The sequence below is a fragment of the Rhipicephalus microplus genome, chromosome 4 (assembly GCF_043290135.1).
Source record: "Rhipicephalus microplus isolate Deutch F79 chromosome 4, USDA_Rmic, whole genome shotgun sequence".
Lineage (NCBI taxonomy): Eukaryota > Metazoa > Arthropoda > Arachnida > Ixodida > Ixodidae > Rhipicephalus > Rhipicephalus microplus.
Genome location: NC_134703.1, coordinates 162031355 through 162050578, shown reverse-complemented (window position 1 = coordinate 162050578; position 19224 = coordinate 162031355). Strand labels below are relative to the sequence as shown.

At 44.8% G+C, this 19224-nt stretch overlaps 1 pseudogene; it reads right to left on the bottom strand.

Moving 5' to 3' along the window:
- Nucleotides 1-1366: 1366 nt before the first annotated feature.
- On the bottom strand, nucleotides 1367-19038 carry LOC142814444 (sorting nexin-13-like; annotated as a pseudogene).
- Between the last annotated feature and the right edge of the window lie 186 nt (nucleotides 19039-19224).

Below are 19224 nucleotides of genomic sequence, written 5' to 3'. Positions count from 1 at the left end.
CATCCGTGTGTCCGTACGTCCATCCGTCAGTGTGTGCGTCCATCTTTCAGTCCATCCATCCGTATGTCCGTCCGTTCGTGCGTCCATCCGTCCGTACGTCCACAGGTCCGTCCATCTATCCGTCCGGCTTTTAGATGTCTGTCGGACCGTCCATGCGTCCATCTCGTGAACACTGAAAGTACCGCCGTCTCGCATCTCGCATCTCCTGTGGCGCATACCCACTCCGCGCGTCCGTCCATACATCTGTCTGTCTGCTAGTCTGTCTCTCCGTCAGTCCAGCGTTCGTCCATGCAGGTACTGCCATCTGCCATCTCGCATCCACTGGGGCACATACATGCTCTAGAGCGGGTATGTGCCATTGTTGGCTACGTACTACAATAACGGAGTGAGGATGGACCCACACCCTAAGAACCTTCACGCCTAAAAAATCACAGCATATCTACGGAGTGAATGACGATGAGTGGGGCAAAGCGTCCATCAGCCCGTCCGTGCTTCCGTCCATCCGTTCGTTCTTGCTTCCGTCTGTCCGCGCGACCAACTGTGCGTTCATCCATGCGTCCGTTCGCCTGTCCGTGCGTCTGTCTGTGAGTCCATACATCCATTTTTGCTTCAATTCGACCTAACGTCCACGCGTCCGCCCATCTGTTCGTTCGTATTTTAGTATGTTTGTCAGTCCGTCCGTACGTCCATCTAGTCGACACTCGAAGTACCATCGTCTCGCATCCCCTGTGGCACTTAGCCGCTCCGCGCGTCCACCCATACATCCGTTCGTCTGCTGGTCTCTTTGTCTGTCCATGCGTCCGTCCGTGCGTCCACCTAGTGAACACTCCAAGTACCGCTATCTCTCATTTCGCATCCCCTGTGGCACATACCCGCTTTAGAAAGGGTATGTGCCACCGGTGGATACGTACGACAACAACGGAGGAAGGACATACCCACACCCTAAGGAGCTTCGCCTCTAATAAACGAGAGAATCGTGATTTGTACTTTCAAGTGTCCAAAGAAAAAAAATAATTAATGGTGCTGCTTCACTGTTGACTCTTGACAGTTCACAGATCCAGCAAAGTCAGTGACTAAACTATTGCCAGTGTTTGCGAGACAACGAAGTGAGAGGCACACTTCTCATCCTGGAGCATCGTAGGAATGAAGGCAAGGTCTCACACCAAGGCGAATTCATATTTAGGGCTCGCTGCAAAAGGTGCGTGTGAGGTATCAGAAATTTCAATCCAAGCTCGCACATAGCCGGGTAAACACGGTTTTTCTGCTTGCCAACAACAACGCCGTATCAGAAGAAAAAAAACAAAGAAACAAATTGTACGGTGATATTAAATGAGCAACAAAGACATTGGCGGAAGCCAAGAAAGATTCAGGGGAAACGAGGGACGTAGAGAGTAACAACTAATGCCGTCGACCGACGTACAGTAATTTTGCATAGACGTCGCTGCACCTCGATTCGCCTGGCGCCGATGCTGATAACATTCCGGCTGGATGTGGAAGACAGCGAGGTAGTCGATATTGTGGGTGATTCAGCGTGCATCTTGCGGAACAACTCTGTGAAGCGGTTGTTGGGGAACCGGGTTGCCAGGAAGTCCTCCAGCAGGACATAGGTGAGCCTCTAATTGAGCTGTGCGTGCTGGAACATCTCAAACACGCACAGCATAGCTTGCCGCGTCATGTCACTTCCGATTATGTGCTTCAGCGCGTCTGTGAGGCTGCACAGCATGATCATCTTGGCTGCCACCCTCGTTCTCACCTTGGTGTTCTGGTCCCTTTCTGGTCCTATCTCAGCCGCAAAGCCGTTCGGCCACATGTGGTCCTTGAATGGTGTGATGTATTCACCGATTTTTTCAGTAGATGACATCCATTCCAAATTGTTAACAATTTTTCTGTTTATGATGTCTTCAAATGTGGCTTTGATTATCTCCTTTAGGATGACCACAATTCGTCACCTAAGGCATTCGTTCTTGCTCATTAGATCAAACACTACGTCTATGAGGACTTGTTTTTTGGCTAGTTGGTGCACACTTGGTGCAGAAGACTGAGGCACAAAAAACATATCGTAAAGCAGGAAGAGCAGAAGAATGGCACTGTCCGTTCTTCTCTTCTACTCTTCCTGCTTCACGATATGTTTTTTGCGCCTCAGTCTTCTGCACCAACTTCGTCCATGAGCAACTGTATGATTCTGAGGGGAATAATGTCTTGTGCCTCAACGTCAATGCCTGCACCCACTTTCCCACTGCCCTGGATGGCTTCCATGGGTGAAGCGGTGGGTCGACTGTGAAACACATTGATGATGCTGTCGCGCAGACCATCGAGCATGTTCTCAGGGGCGTTTTTCACCATCGTGCTCATGCTTCGCGCCCACGACTTGACTAGAGAGCCCATTGTTCTTGCGAACTGCTTCTTTCTATTTTCATAGGTGCCTGGCTCAAGGAAATGTAACACTGAGTTGCGCAGACCTGTATTAGCCGTTAGGACATCAGGCTGCAGGATCTGCTGGAAAAACTCGTTCAGCTGTGATTGCTTCTGCTCTAAGACCTGACGACTCAGGTTGATAAGGTATTCTTTCCAGGGAAAGGCAACTTATACAACTTTGGAAAATTTTCGAAGACAAGATTACAAAAGTGGTCATAGAAGCTGCACCTCCTGAAGACGCATTACCGCTCTTCCGTGCTCTGCGGCTCCCGGCGTGTCACGGATATTGCACGAATAGCATGAACCGTGCTGGACTGCCGCTAAATTCCTGTGTTGTATATGCTGGCAATAACGCAGGCACTCTGCTGCTTTGATTTTGGCGGCTGGGACAGGTGCTGATGGGGGCAACTTCTTGTTGAGAAATTCAATAGGCTCTTCCTTCGGTTCAAGGGAGATGAGACTCCCACAGTCGTCCCCACTCCCTGCGGACTTGGTTCCACTGAAGGAATCTTCTTCATCTGACTTGGACCCAAAATCTTTCAGGAGGTCAAGCTCAGCTAGCAACTTGATGTTGCCCTAGGACATCATGAAACTAGGAAAATGAAATGTTGCTGCTGCTGCACAATCTGAGCCACCTTCTGCTGGATATCATCAAACCAGAACTTATCTGGTGTCTCCACTCGAAGATTTGCAAGCAACCTCTTGGCCAGTACTTTAACATTGATTCGTGATGTGGCCTGTGGCCGTTTCTGAGATGTACGTGTCGTAGATGTTCGCAGCGGGCTTCCTGAGAAACTAAAAAAAAATGTGTTTATATTGTCAGCATGGGTTTGGCTTAGCAGCTGCTACGCTGACACTTTGAAACCCTCAGCATGGAGGCAGAATTAAATGTATATTAGGGGCGAAGCTCCTTATAACGGCACCTGTTCGTCCCTCGTAGCTGTTGTAGTATGTAACAAGTATAACATTTTGACCTACAAGGCAGTGCCAGTTAGAGATTTCTTCTGTGCGTTGTTGAACAATGAAAAGTAGTGCTCAATGTACATGCCAATGGCTGCTAATCAAAAATGAGAGAGGGAGCATTCGGTTTTTAGTTAAGGCGCACGCTACGATCCCCATTAGCAGCCGTTGGCATATACATTGAGATTTATCTGACAAGAAAGGTTTGCTATGTTATACTCGCTGGGTGTAACCTCCTTAGTTTTAGAAAGGTTTAGCGAGCATTGAGCCGCAGTGCTATGAATACAATGAACTAGTATATACTATAGATGAACTTGTGGTGGTTAATGTTAGGAAGTAGATACGAAGCGCAAGCCGTAAGAAAGTAAAAGCCGAATTCTTCTGTCTCTCATTCGCCATTAGCAGTCATTGGTATGTACATTGAGCACTATCTGACAGGAAAAGGTTGCTACGTTATACTCGCTGGGCGTAACCTCTTTGGTTTTAGAAAGGTTTAGCGAGCGTTGGGCCGCAGAGCCATGAATACAGTGAACTAGTATATACCATGAACTCGAGGAGGTTAAAGGTGGAAAGTAGACCCAAAGCGCAAGCCGTAAGAAAGTGTGCGTGTGCCACCTCTCGTTTAGTCCTTAGAATGTCCGCTGGATGGTGGTGCTTCTATATAGGGATTATATGATGAAAGGATGCGAGATGGCGGTACTTGGATATTTGAATATATGGACAAACGGACACAAGAACAGATGCATGGATGGACGCATGAACGAACGCAGGGGCGGATGCATGGAAGAATCCAGGGATGGACGCACGAACAGACGCACGCACGACCAGGCGGATGGATGCATAGACGGTCACACAAAAGACGGACGCATAGACGAACGGAAGCAAGAACGAATTCACAGACGAATGCTTCGCCCCACTCTTCATCGTTCAATCCGTGGATATGCTGCCGTTTCTTGTGCTTCAATACCGGTCACGTACTGAATGAAATATGATAATGCAATATTAGCCAGGACAACAGCAAAGGGCGATTGGAATACCTTCTCTCCTGGAGTGGTCAGCTTATTCCAGTCAATGTGCGAAGGTGGACCCGTGGAATCGGTGCCCAGGCTTCCATCATCGAGACGCGGCAGCCTTTTCGTGACAAGCTTTTTAGATGCGGAGCATCTTATACTCGCGCCTTGTAGTGCGCCGTCCGCGCCGTCCGCGCCGTCCGCACCGCTTCTCGAACATTCGACAGCTGACGCGCGCGCATGCGCCATCGCGCCGTCGCCCACTCTTCCACCATCTGTGCATCCCTTCCTCCTCTACACACCGCGCGCGCTTCACTCCTTCACCATCTGTGCACCCTTCCTCCTCTACACACCGCGTTCGACATCTACAATTCTCCTGATTCTCCAGTGGACGCGCATGTGGCGTCGCGCTTCGAGAACATTCAACAGCTGACAGTGCATGCGCCGTCGTGCTGTATATATACTCAAGGCCGGCGCTCGCTCGCTCAGTTGCCGCTCGTCGGTTGGTTTGTACGGCGCGTCGACGTCCAAGGTCGCGGTGAAATGAATTCCAACGAATCCACAAACACAATGATCGACGTCCCTTCGACCAGCGCCGCCCTTTCGCATACGTGTGTACGTGTTCACTCATTTAACACCCCCTCCTACAACCACGTTAACCAATTTAGCCATCGACCCAAGTAAGTCGCAATTTAACACCCCATTTCACAACCACGTTAACCAATTTAGCCATCGACCCAAGTAAGTCGCACTTTAACACCCCGTTAACCAATTATATGGTCCGCATCCTCCTCAGTGTTCCCCCGAGGGAAGCTGCGGGCAATTTTTTTACGTAGTGCAGGCGGTTTAGCTGCTTTTAAATGAAAAGCATTTTTTAGCGAACTTCGGCGACTTGGAGCGTATCAATCTATCTATCTATCTATCTATCTATCTATCTATCTATCTATCTATCTAGGCGCCTACGACTTTTAGCTCTCCTGGACGTTTCGATAATGGTACCAAACTTTGTATGAATAACTTTACTGTATGAAGAACATATTTCGCTAGTCACAACATGAAAATCATTACATGCATGTTATCAATGTTTTGATTTACATTGCATGATCCTGCAGCTCTTGCTGTGGTTTCGCCCACATGTGAAGTTGTAAACCTGGTATACTATGACATGATTACACGATTGCACACAAGCGACAGACCCTGACATGAAAATCTTGACATGCGTGTCATGTAACAACATGATTAAATGCCAAGCTCAGGATGCGCTCACGGGCGCTTCGGTAGTGTCACGTATACCAAATTTGGTATTACGGTACATGAATGGATGACGAAGGTATGTGATTGGTACAAACAAGATATTCATGAAATGCGTCTGATGTAACAACATGACTACAGTCCACGCTCATGATACGCTGGCGGCCGTTTCGCTCGCTTCACCTATACCAAATTTGGTATTACGCGACGTGAATGCATGACGAAAGTATGATATTGGTGCAAACATGATAAACATGAGATGCGTGTCATGTAACAACATGACTGTACCACACTCATGAATCGCAGGCGGCCATTTCTTAATCTGCACATATGCTTGATTTGGTTATACGTGACGCCAATGTATGACGAAGGTATGTGACTGGTACAAACATATTATTCATGAGTTGCGTGTTATGTGAGAGCATGATTACATGCCACAGTCAAGGCGCCAATACATTTCGACATGACGCGGTGAGCGTTCTCACCGGCGTTTATTTCGTCGCATCAAGCTGGCGTTGCCACGCCAGGCGCCGGCCCTGCCATATACTCGCAGGCGCGCGCCTTTCTGCGTTGCTTTGACGCATGCGCGTTTCAGCGCGTCCAGCATCCCTCTGTCACGAAAAGAGGGAGACGCAGTGTTACCTAGGTAACGCATCAGCATCAAGTAATGTTACGCTATGGTGTCGGCGTGAAATGCAGCATGTCGCAATTCGCGCCGGTTGCCGTTGGGCCACGCCGACGGACGCTGGTCATGCCTGGCGTCAGACAATTGAGTGCTCACTTTTTGTAAAGTAGCGTTGCTGAGCCCAGCATACACGCGCATCAACGCAACATTGGAACATATTGGACCCTTCATGATGCGCTCACGGCCGTTTTGCTAGCTCTGCTTATGCCGAATTCGATGTTACGTGACGTCAATGGATGATGAAATATATTACTGGTGCAAACATGATATTGCTGCAAAACGTGTCATGTAAGAACATTACAACATACCACACTCACAGCGTGCTCGCGGCCGTTTCGCTAGCTCCACATATAGTAAATTTGTTATCACGTGATGTAAATGACTTGTCCAAACATGGTAATCATGAAACAGAAGTCATGTACGCATCATTTATCTCCACCTCGTAACGTTGTGCTGATCTCAAAATGACATATTAACATTTAAGGGGCCGGATTCACAAAACTTCCTTACGAAAGCATTTCTGCGCAAGAGAAGTTTTGTTGCGTAAGCCGATTCCCGAAACGAAAAAAAACGTTGTAAGAGGCCATGGATGTGACATCGGCCGCTGAAATAAAGCGCGCTCTGACCGTCCGGGAACATGTCCGCGATAGTGATGCAGTTGCTATATTTGCTTACGTCACCGAAAAGTGCTCGTAAGTAGATTCACGAAGCAAAATTTTGCGTAAAAATAGCGTCGCTAAGAAAAAATTTTAAGAGTGGTCTAGAACACTCTTTGGAACAGTGTGGCTACTTGGAACCTGCCGCCGCGGCAGTATACTTCGGTGCCCTGGCTGGTTTTGAGCTAATTCACGCCCATGAAGGGGTGCCTCATGACTGCTGGTGCGTTTTCATTTTTTTCGGCGCTTTGAGTTTTGTGTGTTGTTTCTTTTGTACGCAGTGGATGGTGTTGTCAACCATCGTCGTCCAATAAGTTCGAAGTCGCAGTTCGAAGTCGCAGTTCGAAGTCGCAGTAATCTTATTGGGCGTCAATGGCGTAAAATTATGCATGTAGAGATTTGTGGTTAAAGAAAAAGCCAATGTGCTACGTGAATGGTCGGTGCATTCGAACGCGGCACGGCATAGGATCAACCTTATTTGTTATGTTGTTGTGTCGCACCTCATCTCATGCAATTAAACGTACGACTCGAGATCCTTGCCTCATTAGTGGCAATTACCACCAAAGATGTTAAATGGAGCACATTCCTTGCACGCTATTGGAAATACAAATGAGAGAAACGTTTCATTGAGTGGTTCATAAAGCTTGTACTATAGTGGACTTCGATTGGCTCTAACTGTCGGGTGGGCGCAATCTCTGAGATACAGCTGTCGGTACACTTAGGGACGATCTTGAACGGCGCGTACTTTGTAAACCGAAGCGTATTAGGGGTGTGCGCGATTACGCATAGACCTACAAACAAATCAGGCATTTGCACCTTCACTGTTCAAAAACTGATTTGCACCGTGATAATATGGCAAGCAGTTGAGATAAAATGACCCTAGTAACTTTAAATAACACCGCAGATACGCAAACCCTCACATATCTGGAGCAAACCTTGGATGAATGCGTCCCTGCGACAATTACCAGCCGTTTAACTTTGCCCACGAACATAGTTCAAAGATAGAGCGAACCACTGACATGTATTTTGTGCGACGCAGCGGCCACTTGACTTGGGAATATTTGCGTTGCGAAGGCGAAACCCCCGCCGCATGCCCTGATCGAAGCAGACGACAGACGCGAGCAGACGATGGCTTGGCCGACAGGCACAACTTGTGATTGCTTGTGAAGCAATACCCTAAACATCAGGTCACTTCTTGACGTTGACAAAACACTTCTTTTATTTGGCACGCCTGTCGTGTTTGTCATATCGCCCCCTCGCTCCTAGGAGCAAGTTTTGTCAGCCGTGAAAAAAGTGCAAGTACTTTCCAAGAGTTCTCTTACGTGCTGCGCAGTCGTCGAAAACAACATGGCATCATAAACAGCATATCGTTCGGTGCGAATTTCAGCAAACGCTTCTCGCATGAGTTAATTCAGCGTTCAACCGGACGCGTTGTGATTACGGCAGCTCTTTCGGTGCGTGCAAGCAGTGCGGAAAGCTGCGACAGTGCAATGGTGTACGGTGAAACGCAGCGAAGCCTGTGCGTCGGTGTGTTTATCAAGCGGGGATCGGCGCGGCGTTATCGACAGCAACTAGCACTTGAGACGCCTGCAATGTGTGTTTGTGGGCCGGTAATAGTTCGTTTGCTTGACTTTCCAGTCTCTCATTTGGGTGCTGTGCAATATTTTGCATTGACCGCGTTTTGGCACGTTACTTGAGTGACCCCAAGTACGTAACGAAACGTATGACCTACGCGCTCTGTTCGGTTCTTGCTTCGCTACTGGTTAGCCTGTACGCTTCTATTTCCTTGTGAGCAATCTAGTGTTCGGGAGTTAAACGGTGTTCGTTTTGAGCAGTGGTGCTGTGTTGAAGTTTCCAAGACTTGTGAAGAAGCTGGGCTTGTGTGACCGAAAATTGAAAGACAGCGTTGATAACTGATTTGCCCTGTGAAGTTGCGGTGGTGGAGCTTGGTGCTTTTGTTTGTTAACTTGTCACTTCTCCTTTTTTGGTAACCATAGTCCCAGAGCTGTGATGTGATGAACCAAAACTGCGAGATGCTACATTCTGTTGTGGATCGTGTTACTTTGGCAGCGCACTTAGACTTTTCTTCAGTAAGAAATTGAGAGTTCTATGTGGCGGCGAGAGCCCGTGAAGGTCAAGCTTCCCTCCAGCCCCCAGAAAGGGCAAAGATTTCACCGTTGCCTTGCGTTGGATGAAGTTGTAGGCCTGTACCGGCTAACTACAGGTTTCCGAGTTCGTCTGACCATCATTTTGCACGGCACTAGAGCCTTGACAACAGCCGGTCAGGGCCAGTTCTTACACTATATCAAGTGACGTGCATGCCTGGCGAGCCCTTCATTGCTGTCATCGGCAGGTTCCAGTCTGCAGATGTCCTCTGCCTGTTGGCTCTCGAGCACTCTTGGTTCCCCATGACACTGACGGATACTAAATGCTGCCATCGGTGCGTTGACTTTGCAGAACAAAATTTTTTGCTATTCAGGCAGTACTATAATGTGTGTAAGTTTTTAAGCCAATCAAATGTAATGTTTTCCTATGTTAGGTTAAGCATGAAAATTTTACTACTACTGGTAAATACATACATATATTATTAAAAGGCGGGCAAATATATCAGTTTTTTTGTGATTTATTATATGTGAGCTCTTGTTTCATTATTAGGATAGGCCTGTTGAATTACCACGTTTGATAGCTGGAAAGTTAATGTGAATTTATTTTCCAGGAGCCAGGTTGCGCTTGAGGAATTTGTTATTTTGAAAAATTAGTTCTATAAACGATTACCACTGTGGTAGCACTATACTTCACTAGGGCATATATATATATATATATATATACATATATTGCGGTACGTAAATTTTACGTGAGGCTTCAGTTTGTTTCAAAGTGGATACAGCAGATTTGGTCACTTTCACGAAGTGATAGCTTCGTCAAATAAGTATAAGAATCGTAAAATAAGCAAGTGAGTGCTTTTAATGATTGTTTTTCAATATCTCGTTTTTGGCACTTCACAGATCGCAGAGATTAGTTTGTTAAGGTCCTGCGATGCATCGATTGCACACAATGGCACATCAAGCCTCATCACGACATGGAGCACTTGTACAAAAATAGTAAGGACACGTGCTCCCTAACTGTGCCAGGCTATGTCACCGCTGGGACTGTGATCATTCAGCAGACCTGAATGTGGCCTGAAAGCATGCATCGCAGCCTCATCTGGAAGGACTACGATCTGCTTGGGAGCTTCGAGGGCACAAAACTGCCTAACATCTGGCAGCAAAGTTAGTTTTTCTTTAATACATACGATGAAGTGAACACCACTTACTGTGCACAAATTGAAAAGCCAAGCATAGTTCCTTGCAGTGGATACCTGTATTATTCTCACACATAATGCTTATTGAACGTTAATAAAACTCAATTGCGAGATAATTGAAAATGTTGACAGTTGAAAGCTTGCAGCTTATGAATGAAACTTCAATCATGTGAGGCTCAAAAGCTCGTGCGTTTTGAACGAGCACAGATACTTTGATTCTTTATTGAGCTCTCGAGCTTGTGACTCACTGTGTGAATCAAGTGGTCTGGAAGAAAATAGCAAGTGGGTGAAAATCGCTTGGCTGTTCACAACTTGAATGGAGAATTACCTATTGAAGAAGCCTCAGACGACATAGGGCCAGTAACTGCATCTTTCACACGAAGTAGTAGCTTTTTCTCTTTCAGTGCTGGGGCATGTTGTGTTTCAGCCGAACGTGTTCACCACAATTGCATAGTGATATATTTTATGTACAAATTGTACCTGACCTAAATATGCAATAGTGATCTCTAAAGGGGACGTCCAGTGTGTTTTAAAGCCATGGCTTCTCATCTCTCTGTCTGTGGCTAGCCTACTTCAGCAGCAGTGCGATGCAGTCAGCACACATGCAAGCCAAGTCATGGAGCGCTCATTTGGTGTTCTGTGCAGGACACAGCATATCCATCTGGCAAGACTCTGATATCAACAATAATGGTGAGTGTTGGTGGCAGCTGTAGGAGCATGTTGTGTTTGTTGCGTATGATTTTTCCCCTGATGAAGTGCATTTTTGAATGGTTTTCTTCATATGGAATAACAGATGTGAGCAACAAGCACACTCATAATCCACAAGTGCTTTGTGTCTTCTGATTGCCCATTTTCTCCTATACGCGGTATGGTTAGCTGGCTACATTAGACAGCCTTGAAGTTATAAACATTAATTCTTGTGTTGTAATGCAGTCTAACTTGTGTTTCTTAGTGAACTTATTCGTGGTCTGCTTCGCGCATCTAGTGTAAAGTTGAAATAGAAGAAACTTTGTTGGCTTATTATGCCTGGCAGACGTTTTATGCCTTCATCTATAACAATGCAGTCTTGGTCTTGTATAATGATAATATACATTTTCGGTCTTCAATGTGTGTGTGTGTGCTGAGGCTTGTCATCGGCTTCTGAAAATACTACATTTGTAAATATGAGCAGATGATTACCAACTGTACACTTTTGCATGTAGAATGGTTGTAACAATGATATGTATTTTTCCAAGTTCCAGCAGTAACAAGGAATCCGGTGCTCCACGGTCATGTACAATATATCAAGAACAGAGCACAGAAGACTTACAAGTAGAAAGGGACTGCCAGTAAGTGTTCTCCTGCTTTAAGTTTACGACAGCAGAAAGAGCAATGTCAGAAGCAGTTTGAAGTGTGTACGTGCTAACATTCTGTGCAGCTGCAGTTAAACTTCTTAGCAGTGCTATAATCAGCAGTTCCTTTGCTTGCATTCTAAATTATTTAAATTTTGCCTGGAAGATACCAAACTGTGACCCTAATTTAAAGGCTGCTGTAGCATTAATGGGCCAATAATTTTGAGCTGAAGTTTTTAACATGCAAGTTAATCAAAGTACCTGCGTGTCTCTGCATTTAACTGCCATAAATCACAGCATCCATCATCGACAATGGTAACAGTGTTTGCATTCTTTGGTGTACAATAAGTAAAGCCAGCCCCGCCGCGGTGGTCTAGTGGCTAAAGGTACTCGGCTGCTGACCCGCAGGGCGCGGGTTCGAATCCCGGCTGCGGCGGCTGCATTTCCGATGGAGGCGGAAATGTTGTAGGCCCGTGTACTCAGATTTGGGTGCACGTTAAAGAACCCCAGGTGGTCTAAATTTCCGGAGCCCTCCACTACGGCGTCTCTCATAATCATATAGTGGTTTTGGGACGTTAAACCCCACATAATAATCAAGAAGTAAAGCCATAGTTGCGGTAATCTTATACTTAGTCGATATAATCCTTAAGTATACTCTCATTTGTGTAACACAAATGATGCCATGTCTATATAAGCTCTGGGAAGGGAATCTATGTGGATTATTTAATTTGGAAGGAAGAGGATCATCACTACTCCTAGTATATCGAACAGTAGACTTTAGTGCTTGTGTATTGTTATCTCACTGCCTGTCCATCCTTCAACAGTCTACTTCTCTGTTTCTACTGCGCAAGTGTAACTTTTTTACTGTATACTTTGCTCGAAGAGGTTTGTTCATAATGTAATTGTGTACCATGCAAGTGACTTATCATTTATGCAGCTTTACTCAGACTAAAAATAAAAGTATTTATTTTATTTATATGTAGCTATAGCATGCACTTACTTATCTTTTTCTAGGTGCCTCTACAATTGTTTAGCCCTACAAAGGTACTGGTAAACTCTAATATTGAAGCTGGCATCTTAAAATAGTTCGTTAGTGGAAGTAAGAATGTGTTTATAACCATTATTATTATTCTAGGATAAGCTGTGAAAACTCTATTAAAATGTATTTATATTATCTTAACTGTGTAAAGGTAAATGTTCATTTATTGTGGTCTCTGTTTCATGCAAATAACACATGACTACTTTGCAGTGACATAGTATTAGTAATGAGTTTACACGTACGTGCTGAGCAACATCGTAGTTGAGGCTGCCAGCAAAACATACATGCAGTGCACTAGAGCATCACCACACCTAATTAGTTTACAGTCTTTGCCCACCAGTGAAGTGAACTTTTTTCATGCAGACTTACAGACAGCTGTATGGGAACTGGGTTGATGTGCAATCTTTGAAGTCTTTTTCAAGAGTATCTTCGGGGAACGAAATGGGGTCTATAGTTGTCAATATAAACACTGTTTGCACCAAGGAGCTTAGTAGCTTAGCATAATTGTATTATTCATGCATCGTCTAAAATTTTTTGGCGCTGTGCCGACTTTCAGCCCAAGTGTCCAAACATGCTTTGTTATTGTGTTGTGAATGAGCCAAGCTATGTAAATAAACAGAGTGATATTGCAGACATGTACGACTTATTGATGCGCAGCCCTTTTCATTAGGACATTGTCAAGGGTTTTATTCTTGTGTTTCTTTTAAAAACTGCTTCTCACTGGGCAGGAGCAGAAACTATGCATAAAGCTTTTCTGAGATGGTTCGACAAACACCAAGTTCAGACATAACAGTGCTGCTGGATTTCTTTCGTAAGTTACTTATTATTACACCTCAGTGTATGTATGTATGTGTGTGTGTGTGTGTGTGTGTGTATCTTTTAAATGAGAATTCATTTATCACTGATGAGTAGGTTTGGTAAAGATTTGGCTGACTTTGTTTCTAGTTCTTTTTCTTCTGAGCCATTACACATTTCGTTTTGTTTTTAGTGCATAAAAATAAAAGTAACCTTAGAAATAATTTGTGCATTAACAGGAATTGTTTTATTTGCCAACTAGTCGTGAGCAAAAAATTGAGTAAAATGAAAGCAACCAGTGAAGATTAATTTAGAGCGTACCCACTCTACATGGCACATCTTGTACACATTGCGTTGGTTGAATATGTCGATTTCAACATATGAACTTTAATCAGAATATACAAGCTATCACCCGCTGTTGTGTATGTGTGTGATATTTATGCATATCGTAATACCGGTTGGCAATAACTATCAAGGTCACAAGCCTAGTCAAGCTGAATACATGAATTTGTCCATGCATCTTTGATCTGTACTGGAATTGTTGTTATTAAAAAAGAAACTTCGGTTTAAAAATTTATTGTAGTTACCAGAAGCAGAGTATCTCTCTATAACACAAATCAAATTGCCATTGTTTTGTGCCGATGTGGACAATAGTTGACCCTCTCAGCAGAAATCGATTAACTGCTGTAGTTCATTTGACCCTTGATAGTGAAATTACAGTGAAGCGCGAAGCATGACACATAGCGGGAGATAAGACACAAACTGATCACTCTGTTTGTGTTTTCTCTAACTGTCCGTGCTTTTTGGCCTTGCTGCATGTAATGATGCCCACCAAATTAACACAAAAACGTGTCCCGACAAGGGCAGCCAACTTGGCCGCAAGCAGTTACCTCTCTGCATGTCTAGATTTTCTTCAAACAACGTGACGACTGATTGCTGGTCAAATATGCAAACACGTAAAAAATAATACACCAGGTATATATTAGTATTTCAGCACTGGGCACTTTTGCGATGAGAGAGAATGGAGGGAAATAATATGAATCCTGAATTATGTTGTTTATGAAGGAGAACGCACCGCACTTTTGCATCAAAAGGGGAGTGAAACAAGAAAGCACGAAAGCCGCCTTCTCAAATAATTAGTACCCGCTGCCACACATATTCTCAGGCCGGGCAACCTCTTAAAAAAGGCGCTCAGTGACGCTGCATATCGAACCTAGTACCTCCTAGATTATAGCTTAGCGCTGCAACCGCTCGTCCACTGCAGCAGTGCTTGCGTTCCCCCTATTGCTGATATATCGTCAATGCTTCAAATGACGCCAAATGCAAAAACGTCCGGCGAAACTTGGCCAAATATAAAAAAAATAGTTGGAATGCGTTTTCCCGATGTTCCTGGAAGTAGAAACCGCCACCTGTGGCTGTATAACCGTTCACTATTTATCTTGTACGTTACTGTCATGCTGTTGGGATAGCTGGCTCTAACGTACGCTACCTTCTCATAGCTTGCCATATATATATATATATAAAATAAAAATATATATCGACCTCCGACAACGCTAATCAACTATTATGAATTCATTGTCACTATAGTGTCACTTTCACTAGATGAATACTCAGTTTGTTTCCCTTATAGTTATTTAGGAAGGATTTGGCTAATTAACTCACAACTATAATAATTAGCATTGATTCTCACATCTGAAGACAGTCACACTTCATCTCGTTTTCTGTTTGGCTGTCACTCCCATGAACGGTGTTCTTTACTTTTTTTCTCCCAAGCATCCAAAGTTGCCTTGCAGAAACTTTCCCATACGTCTGCTGGGAAATGGATGGATGGATGGATGAAAAATTTCTATTGGGGTCCTGAAAGATTCCACCCCCGTTTTATAGGGGTAGGATCGCGGGTCGCTCCCACGTTGAGACGGGGAGGCCCAGCCTCACCGCCGCATCGTGGGCCTTCTGGACAGCCTTGAGTGGTTGTATGAGAACCGGACTCGTGAGCATTAAATGAAAGGAGTTCTCGGAAAATTCTTCACTTTTTCTTTGTAAAGAGGGGCACCTCCAGAGCATGTGGTTAAAATCACTGCGCTTCTGGCAGTCTGGACAAAGTTCTGAAATTTCGGAGTATGGCTATAGGTTACGAGGCTAGGGTATGTTCCCGTCTGAAGCATGCGAAGAGAGATTGCCTGTGGCCTAGACAACTTTTCGTGTGGCAATGGAAATGACCTACGGCCTAACTGATAATGCTTCGTGATCTTGTTGAAGGTAGTCAAAATGTCCCTAAAATGAAGGCTGGTGGCTGACTTCTCTGTCTGAGAAGCACAAGTCCCGGCGCGGTAAGTGAAGCCTCGTGCCTTGGAGTGGGCTAGCTCGTTGACGTTGGGAAGGCCTCCGACCCTCAAGCCAAGGTGAGCAGGGAACCAAATAATTGTTGGTGCGTGAGTTCCTTGTGAGCGAGAATTCTCAAAACTTCCTTGCACACGGAACCAGAAGCGAAGGCCCTATCTGCTGGGCAAGAAAATTGTCTTTATTATCCATCAGCTTCAATCTTTCGCGGAGACGAAACGAGAGTCTCTCTCTTTTCATCGTTTTTGCACGTATGATAACGTCTCTCGACTTCAATACTCGTATACACGTCCCTTGCTTTGTTTGCTCCCTCAATAAACGCTGGACAAAATATTTGCGGCATGTTTCGCGAAAAGCAGTAGCAATGAAACACCTCCCGACGAGTCTCCCTCGTTTCACGTAGACACATATCTAAGCGTAAGCGTATGCACGTTCTCGCATTCCGGCTTTATAATGATGCTGTGGTGCATGGAACCAGCGAAATTACGCTCACAATTTTATTTATTTATGATGTTCTCTATTTCTGCACGATTCGTCCGCAGGCACAAAAGTCGCTCCTGTGTCTTGTAATAAGAATACCACTATACTATGCTCGATTACACCGAATTAGTTGTGTAGCAGCGAAGCTTTATTAAAATATGAGGTAATTGGTCGCGTTAAACAGGAGAATACATTTGAGGCGAACTTTCAAACATTGCATCACTGATTTATGCGTGGTTTCATTGATGTGGTGCACCTGGAGTGTTGTTTACTTGTACTTGGTGAGATAGTGCATGAATTGCTCGATGGCTTAAGGCCATCAAGCGATTTCTTTTTTAGCTAACGTTGTTGATGAAAGGCGAGTGCTTGGCTTTGCACAGCACACCAAGACGTCTATTACAACGTACGCGGCATGCCGTAAGCGCTGTAGCCGACGCTCGCGGAACCAAAACTTAGATGCAGCAAATCATTGGCTATCATCGTATACTCTCGATGCTAGAAGCTTTGCGCGCTACCTTAATATTATCGGCACACAGTTTTTTCTTTCCTTGTCGTTTCATTGGCTATCGTGTGTCCTCCTCGCCCTTCTAAGTGCCGAATAATTTAAATTCGTACCCGCGCTATAGTAATTCCTCCAGATAAGAGAATTCTTGGCTAGGAAAATGCGTAGCCAAGAGGAGGCTTAGTGAATTCGGCCGCTGATTCGTGATTCGCATATCATCGATTTCCACTCTACGTGGGATCTGCCAATTTTCTTTTTCATCACAGTAATCTTATCGCCTCCATTGTGTTTTGAGCATTGAATGGCAATTTCTTGGAGGACGATTTCTTTGACGGCTTCCAGCTCACTAAATGTTGTCTGTGCACTTCAACACAGTTAGGAACTGATCACTTGTGGGAATGTAGTTTGAACACATCCAGACAATAATTGGATTAACATAGTCAGAGTCTGAGACAAAGTCTTTCGCAGGCAGCAGCACTGCGTTTACAAGATGCTCTTTCATTTCATTTCATTTTATTTTCTTAAAGACCTCTTGCGGGGCATTACATAAGGGGTGGGTACATAAAAATTGAGCAGAAAACAATCGTTTGTCCTAAAGTGAAACATGATTAGTGATACTGGTTGTGAGGGTAGAAGTACAAGTAATGGCAGGAATGTCGCCTGAAAGGCCATTCCAGGCAACTGCTGTGCGAGGAAAAAATGATGTTGAAAAAGTAACGGTGGGTGCTCGTGGGCGTACGACTTGAAGAGGATGATTAGTTCGTTGAGAGATGTGCGCTGGGGGAACAAAATAAGGTGGCATGCGCATCGAGCTGTGAAAAAACTTATGAAATAACGAAAGACTGGCGATACGGCGGCGGAGGGAAAGGAGGGGCAGTTGAAGTTCTGCCTTTAGTGAAGATACACTGACGTCATGGGAGTAAGAATTATTGATAAACCTAGCGGCACGGTTTTGAATACACTCAAGGGCGTCTTCAAGATAGGCCTGTTGCGGGCTCCAGATTGGGGAAGCATATTCAAGTTTAGTTCTAACAAGGCTTTTGTAAGCTAATAATTTTACATTTCTAGGTGCGTTACGCAGATGACGTCGCAAGAATCCCAATATTTTGTTTGCCGATGATATGACTTTCGTGATATGCAAACCCCATGAAAGATCGTTGCAGAGTGTGACCCCCAGATATTTAAAAGAATTAACAGTTTCAACCAGAACATTACTGATGGAATTTGGAAAAACAAGTGGAGAACGGCGGCGGGTGAAGGATAAGGCTTTGCATTTGTGAGGGTTAAGTTCCATTTGCCAATCATCGCACCATTGTTTTACATTGTTAAGATCACTCTGTAGAGCTAATTGATCAGAAGCGTTACAAACAGTGTGGTAAATAACACAATCGTCGGCAAACATTCGGATTTTACAAGATAAATGAGTTGGGAGATCGTTAATAAATATCAGGAAAAAAATCGGGCCCAGAACCGACCCCTGCGGGACACCTCTTAGGAATATCCTTAGGAATATCCTTCAGTATCTCTTAGGAATATCCTCACGACTTCCTTTTGGAAGTGTTCTGGCGGCAAAACGATGTAAAAAAGCGCTTCTCTGACTTGTTGGAGGTACTCCAATTCACGTTCTTTTGAAATGCAGACTACATCACGGCACATGCTACGCTCAATGGTGGTTTCTAAACTGAAGAACAGCGTATGCAAATCTTGGCTCTTCGTTCCAAGATCATCATCTATTTTATGCTTTAGCCTAGACGCTGCTTGGCGAAAAAGACGCAGATAAAACGCAAAATTGGCGGCTAGCTGAGTGGTGAGTGACTGGACCCAATCCACACTTTTGGCCCTCATTGATAGATTGACAATAACTTGATGAACAAACTCACAATTGTGGTTCGTGAAGGCCTCATCATTTCAGAGGCTGAGATACCAATCGTACACGTAGTCACGAAGAAAGTAGTTCAAAACCTCTGATAATGAGTCATCTATGGTTGGATGCCAGGTCAAATACCTTACATAAAGATTCTTCTTCGGTGGCTTTAGAAAAGCTGTTTTTATTTGAGACAGGTTTTCGACGCAGTGGTTTTCACGAATGTGTGTTAAAACAGGGTCGTGGGATGGCTCTAGCTGCTGCTGATACTCGATCAGGTAGCCCAATATTATGCTGTCTAAGGTAGCTACAAAAATGCCGAGGGAGAGTAAACAGCAGGCGAAAATTGAAATGTTGACCAGAAAAAAACTATGACCAACCCCACCCACCCTAAGGCTCCCAGCGACATATTTAACGTCGCTCTACCTACGCCCGAAAACTCATCAGATTGTTTTCTTCGTGGTGGGCGCAGAGAAAAAACGGAGCCTATTTTGTCACAGTACTTTCTTCTGTATCTGCTTGGAGTTGGAGTACGTACACACACACACACACACACACACACACACACACACACACGCACGCACGCACATATATA